The sequence below is a fragment of the Oncorhynchus kisutch genome, linkage group LG29 (assembly GCF_002021735.2).
Source record: "Oncorhynchus kisutch isolate 150728-3 linkage group LG29, Okis_V2, whole genome shotgun sequence".
In the NCBI taxonomy this organism is placed as follows: domain Eukaryota; kingdom Metazoa; phylum Chordata; class Actinopteri; order Salmoniformes; family Salmonidae; genus Oncorhynchus; species Oncorhynchus kisutch.
The window spans coordinates 32,492,415-32,499,933 of record NC_034202.2 but is presented as its reverse complement, the minus strand read 5'-3'; the positions used below and the strand labels follow the sequence as shown (position 1 = coordinate 32,499,933).

At 42.1% G+C, this 7,519-nt stretch overlaps 1 protein-coding gene across 6 annotated transcripts in view; it reads left to right on the top strand.

Annotated features, from left to right (window-relative positions):
• The first annotated feature begins 862 nt into the window (after positions 1 to 862).
• LOC109873763 (signal-induced proliferation-associated protein 1) overlaps positions 863 to 7,519 on the top strand; it is a 44,011-nt gene continuing 37,354 nt past the window's right edge. For 3 of the 6 annotated variants that reach the window (XR_004206141.1, XM_031809042.1, XM_031809043.1), the window contains exon 1: positions 863 to 1,195. The gene's annotated coding sequence lies outside the window, so the exon portion shown is untranslated. The remainder of the gene's footprint in view (positions 1,196 to 7,519) is intronic. The other 3 variants (XM_031809045.1, XM_031809044.1, XM_020465462.2) reach the window with 2 other exon arrangements.

Here is a 7,519-nt window from a genome sequence, read left to right as displayed (position 1 = left end):
ACACAGTACTGTAGGCTGTGATTTTCCTTACCCCATAGGGACAAAAATCCATCTGAAAAAAGGGAGGAAAATGACCGTGCTGGCACAACACATCGAAGACAAATGGAAAACACCATAATCCTCAGTGGTAACACCTTCATTTGTCACAGTAAAAGGCTCACAAAGCGCAGCATAATTCTCCCCTCTCATAAACATCTCCCGTGTTCAGTCTGGGACTGACGCCTGTGCTTTGGTAGGATGACATAATCAGAGCACGCCATGGCTGGGCTTAGGAAGACAAGGTAATGTCTATGGAAACGCATGCAGGACAAGGTCAGGTGGCAGAGCACCTGCTGGGAGGAAAGGCATGGGGAGGGGATAGGATGGGAGGGGGAGGTGAACAGTGATGGTAGTCCTCTTAATGGTCAGTCTAGTAAACCATGTACTGTTATTATTGGGCAACCATTTCATTGTTTAGTGTGGACACACTAAGTCTCCCCTAAACACACACAAACATGCAAACATATGCTCCTTAAGAATTTGTTCTTAACTGACTTGCCTAGTTAAGTGAAGGTTAAATAAAAAATAAATAAATACAATTTGCCCCCCAACCCTTCCTCCACCCAAAACACACAAATTTGCTTAGAATAGCACATTGAGGCTGACAGGCTAGATGCACTTAGTCATTGGTCGCTTAATCTAGTCGCCCTAATCATCCAACCATTAATATAGAAAACAGATTAGACTCAGAGAGAGAGAAAGAGATAGAGAGAGAGAGAGAAGAGCACATCCTGCCTATTGCGGTCTATTGCTGCCTCAGCCTCTCTTTGACAGAGCGAAAGAGAGAGAGAGAGGGGGAGGAGAGAGATCGGTGATGTGGTGTGTGTGAGGGGAGGAGAAGGAGGGGGTTGGCTTTAGTGTGATTTGAATGGGCGTGAGAGAGAGCGTGAGGGACTGAGCAAATCAACCTGCCTCTTTTGACTGAACAACGGGATGGAAGAGCTGAGCTCCTAGCCACACTGATCAGAGAGGAGTTTTATTTTTGGAGAGGGGAAGAAGGGAGCAGACAAGGGGAACCGAAGAGGGAGAAGAAGGAGAAAAGGCATCAGAGTGGGGATAGATAGCAGAAAAATGCTGTCATGGGGAGAGGGGGAGGGAGCAGACAGAAAGGAACAGAATGAGACCAGGCAGGGTGGAGCGGAGCTGAAATGTGGAGGTAAGTCCTGTCTTTCTCTAATCAGACCCTTTAGAATGCCACATTCCTAATTCCCTATGTCCTGTGGTCTGGTGATAATGAATGTGATTGGCTTGATCAGGACAACCTAGATGGCTCGATGTGGGCATACATATGCTCTTATTTCCAGTCGGTTCCACCAGAGATTCAGAGCATTCTGCAGTACAAAAGTGAGAGAGCAGAGGATGTGTCAACACAATGAACGAACGCTTTGTCAGGGGTAGGAAAGGATGTCTAAGCAACATTCTGCTATCTTCATGCTCGTTCTCCCCCCTCTCTCTGGTGTTGTGGGCTCGTTTAAAAACGCTGTTCTGACATTGACATGAAGCCACTGCAGACATTGCTGTGTAGGGCGCTCTGGGCTGCAGGACCCAGAGATGTGGGCCAGGTGGAGGAAGGGAGGGAGCAGAGACAGAAAGAGCACCAGAAACAGGGAAAAGGAAAAAAAGGAATAGAGAGGAGCTATAGTGATACAGAAACAAAAAGACAAGATAAATAGGTTTTAAAAATATATATATTGTTATTATTTATTTATTTATTTTACAAACAAAGGTCTGCAGCCCCTGCCTGTTTTGTGTGGGGGATATGGATGATAAAGAGGACTGAGAGGGTACTGCATGTAACGTGCACAGACAATGATGGAATGGAGAACCAGAGCCAGGATCAGGGTGTTGTTTTCAAGGTGGCAAAGAAAAGGATGGATGCAGGAGATTTTTCTTCTTCTCAATTTGTCTGTGAGGGGGGTTGTGTTTTTTGGAGTCGGGGATGCAAGGGATGGTGAGGTCTGGTAGAGAAAGAGAACAGGCAAATTATTGAGGGAGATGAAGAGGAGAGGGTTGAGGGACAGCTTACATAAGCCAGTGCACTAAAAGGACGAACCATTTAATTTATTTTGCACCACATGAGTCCTCATCATATGTGGTTTTCACTGTGGTTGTCAGTAGCGGACAATCTCATTCCATATGATGATGAATGCATTGAGACTTGACATGGTGAAGTCCTCGCTCTCTTTCCTGAGGAGTGCGGCAGGTCGTGTGCTTGTCTAAATTTGATGACAGAAGCCCTGTTTATACCTGGATCTAACATGCGGCCTTTGTCCTTATCTTGTCCACATTCTGATTTTGGCCACATTTTAGACAATTATAGACAATTAAAAGACTCATTGTGATTTGACTGTGAACAGATCTTATAAGTGTAAACAGACAAATCAGGTCAAGATCAGGATGAAGGACGCATGTTAACGGCAGGTATAAACAGGGCTATTGACTTGGTCGCGGTCTTTGTGCGTTCGTGGCCAGATTGGCAGAGGGTGTGACGTTATCCATCCGAGACTGCTAATCTGCATGGTTGGCCAGATGTGCCCATGGATGTGTGTGTGTGTGTGTGTGTGTGTGTAAGCCCCTCTGCTCTCCAATCATAGACTCACTTTGACAGCGACACATCTGACAAATGTATCTAAAATACAGAACATAGCTTGTTTACAGAAGATTAACATTGACTATCTGAGAATGAATATATATGTGACAGGGGGTAACTGAGCCCAGATGCAAACAGCAGATTTATGGGCGACTATGACACACAACCACTGTGGCATTGCACACAAGACGTATAGGTACAAGAGTCTAGTGATGCTTTGAGGTCACAGTGCCAATGATGGGGTGGAAAATGGACCTTACCATGGTGCTTAAATTGTCATGAAATGCTACTCAAATACTACAAAATCATTGATGATGTAATAATATCAGAATACTAATGTAGTAATTAGAAAATAGAGTTGCAAAGGGGCATTCAATTTAGGATCAAATGTATTGTTAACTTGCCTTTGATTAGGTTAATTAGGCCAAATGAATGTGTCAACTCTAAACAGACATACCATTATTCAATGCAGCAATCTCAACCCAACAGTCATTTATTTGTCAGTCAAATTAAGGTTAATGGATGTACCCGCCTGTATTTTAGGATAAAGTAGACTCCAACATTTCTCTTTTATTTGACAACATAACAGAAAAAAGCTTTCCCCTCAGCCTTCAATAGTTTGTGGACAGTAGGTAGATGTTTCTATACCTACAATAATATAATTATCAGATGTGTGTGTGTCAGTGACATAAATATTCCTGTTCTAGCTGGTGTTGAAGTGTGTTGAAGCACTCAGGCGCTCTAAAAAAGAAAACCTTTTCATAGAACATGTTAAAAATGTTGCTCTTTAAATATGCTGTTTTGACCCAAATGATGGGAACTAGCAGTTGGCGTCAGAGCGTGTAGGCGTCTATATTTGTTCATCTATTGAGGACTCATAGTATCGTCACAGTATGGAGCTAAAAAAAAACGTGGGTGTCTGGGACTCTTTTTAAATATGAGAGGCTCTCTGTCAGTCAGCAGGGACATGTGTGGCACACATTCTTCAGCTGAGTGGGAGGAGAGAAGGAGAGGGGATCAGAGGAGAAGGGAGAAGAGGTGAGGCAGAGCAGCTAATCTCTGTGATCGATCAGGCCCACTTGTATTTCCTGCAGAATCAAACTGCTCCACATCACTGTCCATTCCTACACCAGCCCCTGGCCACAGAGAACAGATCTATCCAACTAAAATGAGTTACAATAGTATGATGCATCTGATTAGACGAATCAAGGCTGTAAGTACAGAACCACTTGATGTCTTTAATAGACATCTTAAATGTTAAGGAGCTGTTACATGTTTGTCCTTTGCCAGTTTAATAAGTGGAGATCCCAAAACATTGAAGCCCTAAATGACTTACAGTTGAAGTCGGAAGTTTACATACACTTAGGTTGGAGTCATTAAAACTCATTTTTCAACCACTCAACAAATTTCTTGTTAACAAACTATAGTTTTGGCAAGTCGGTTAGGACATCTACTTTGTGCATGACACAAGTAATTTTTCCAACAATTGTTTACAGACAGATTATTTCAGATTATTTAGTCTGGTTCATCCTTGGAAATTTCCAAACGCCTGAAGGTACCACGTTCATCTGTACAAACAATAGTACACAAGTATAAACACCATGGGACAACGCAGCTGTCATACCGCTCAGGAAAGAGATATGAACGTACTTTGGTGCGAAAAGTGCAAATCAATCCCAGAACAACAGCAAAGGACCTTGTGAAGATGCTGGAGGAAACAGGTACAAAAGTATCTATATCCACAGTAAAACGAGTCCTATATCGACATAACCTGAAAGACAGCTCAGCAAGGAAGAAGCCACTGCTCCAAAACCACCATAAAAAAGCCAGACTACGGTCTGCAACTGCACATGAGGACAAAGATCGTACTTTTTTGGAGAAATGACCACTGGTCTGCTGAAACAAAAATAGAACTGTTTGTCCAGAATGACCATTGTTATGTTTGGAGGTAAAAAGGGGAGACTTGCAAGCCGAAGAACACCATCCCAACCATGAAGCACGGGGGTGGCAGCATCATGTTGTGGGGGTGCTTTGCTGCAGGAGGGACTGGTGCACTTCACAAAATAGATGGCATCATGAGGGAGGACAATTATGTGGATATATTGAAGCAATATCTCAAGACATCAGCTTGGTCGCAAATGGATCTTCCAAATGGACAATGACCCCAAGCATACTTCCAAAGTTGTGGCAAAATGGCTTAAGGACAACAAAGTCAAGGTATTGGAGTGGCCATCAAAAAGCCCTGACCTCAATCCTATAGAAAATGTGTGGGCAGAACTGAAAAAGTGTGTGCGAGCAGGGACGCCTACAAACCTGACTCAGTTACACCAGCTCTGTCTGGAGGAATGGGCAAAGATTCACCCAACTTATTGTGGGAAGCTTGTGGAAGGCTACCCTAAACGTTTGACCCAAGTTAAACAATTTAAAGGCAATGCTACCAAATACTAATTGAGTGTATGTAAACTTCTAACCCACTGAGAATGTGATGAAAGAAATACAATCTGAAATAAATAATTATCTCCTATTATTCTGACATTTCACATTCTTAAAATAAAGTTGTGATCCTAACTGACTTAAGACAGGGAATTCTTCTAGTATTAAATGTCCGGAATTGTGAAAAACTGAGTTTAAATGTATTTGGCTAAGGTGTATGTAAACTTCCGACTTCAACTGTATATGATGGAAATGATAGTGAGAGCAGCAGTGTTGCAGGATGCTAGCAGAGCCACAGGGCTAACAGATCCTGCCTGCCTCAGATGTGTCACCCAGGATTTCAACTCCAGCTTACACTGCTGCCCTCTTTGCATACCAAATTATATTTCCATGCCAAAAGCAACTCCTCTCCATAGGGCCGCTGCAGAAAATTGCCTCTCAACAGTCAACCAACTGTCTTTACATAACACAACGTGGACAGGAGCCTATCTGACAACAACCTGAGGCGGAAAGACTATCTGAAAAGGCTATTCAATCTACATTTAGGCCTACTGTGCTCCACGAGAGAGGACATTTACCATGGTGCTCCCACACTGTGCCGTGCCAAACTGATATATTTTAACTGACCAATAAGGGCGAAAATTACATCCAGACATATATAATATGGCAAATACAATAGTTAAATGATTTCAGTGGTGTCTCAAGAGAAATAATCCATTTGTCCAGTTAATGATACCTCATCAACATGGATCAAATATTTCTAAGGTTACGAGGCAGATTATCCTCTCCACTGAAACATGAGTCAGCAGAACTACACCGTCTCCCTCAGTTGGAGCCATTTTGCGTTACTAGGCCTAGCCAGACTGTGTCTCTCTATCTCTCCCAGTGAGCAGTGTGTCTGTGTGACTGAGGGAGCCTGGTGGACAGAGCAGAGGATGGTAGGATGGTAGATAGCAGTGGAAGCCACTGGGTGGATCCACTAATCGGATTGTGCTCTCCTTTGTCACCTGTCCTCTGTGGCCATGCTCTTAATGGGAGCTCAGCCCTCTCTGGAGTGGAGTCACCCTCAGATTTCTGTCCCTGGGCTCTGGCCGGCCCAGCTCTGCTCTGCCACACAGGGCCTGACTGCACAATGAGCAGGACTAGAGAGGAGAGACATAGGAGAGCGAGAGTGTTCATGGGGAAATAGAAAGGAGTAAGGAGGAGGCAAGGAGGAGTAAGAAGGCAAGGAGGAGTATTAAAAAGATAGTGAGAAGTAGAAAATGAGCCAAATAAAGGTACTACATACTACTATACTACTACATTATTATACCACTATACTACATACTACTATACTACTACATTATTATACCACTATACTACATACTACTATACTACTGTACTACTACATTTGTGTAACTGGAAAGAACACGTTTTGACCTGTATAGGTTTATGTGTTTGTCATTTCAGCTAAATGAAATCTTAAAGTGCATTAGGATTATGATAATAAAACATCTGCTGAATATTTGAATAAATTCACACTAGGGAGGTTCGCTTGCTCATCACAGATTTGCACTCTGTAAATAACCCACTAGTCAGAAATACTGTAGGCAGTGGGTGTGTGGAGTTTGCTGTCGTCAATGTTGTTAATCAACCAGTTATGAAGGTTTTAAATGATATCACTGAAGCCATTGACAAAAAACAGCACTGTGTCTCACTTTTTATTGATCTCTCTAAGGCTTTTGATACAGTTGATCATGCTATAATAAGGCAGAGATTGTCGAGTGTAGGTCTTTCGGAGCATGCAGTTGCATGGTTTTCTAACTATCTGTCTGATAGAACTCAGTGCACTCAATTTGATGGGCTTATGTCTGTTAAATTGTCTGTCTTTAATGGTGTGCCCCAAGGCTCTGTACTTGGCCTTCTCTTATTCACTATTTATATAAATGATTTCGACAAAAATTTCCAAATTGCACAACTTCATTTTTATGCTGATTATACTGTTATTTACTGTTGTGCCTCGTCTCTTACAAATGCTTTCCAGAACATGCAAACTGCTTTTTATACTGTTCAACATACCTTGTGTCAATTGAAGCTTATCCTCAATACTGACTAAACTAAACTAATGGTGTTTTCTAATGCAAGAAATAGACCTCTGAACCTTTCACCTATTACTACCTGTCAGGGCAAGGAGATAGAGTTTGTAACCTCTTATAAATATCTTGGAATTTTAATTGATGATGGCCTCTCTTTTAAATTGCATATTCAACAACTTACCAAAAAATTGAAGCTGAAATATTTTAGGAATAAGGCCTGTTTTTCTTTTGAAGCCAGAAGGAGGCTAATATCAGCTACATTTATGCCTTTACTAGACTATGGGAATATTTTATATATGAATGCTTCCGCTCAGTGTTTGAGATCAATTGACACTCTTTACCATGACACTTTGAGATTTATTTAAACTGCAAAACCCTTACG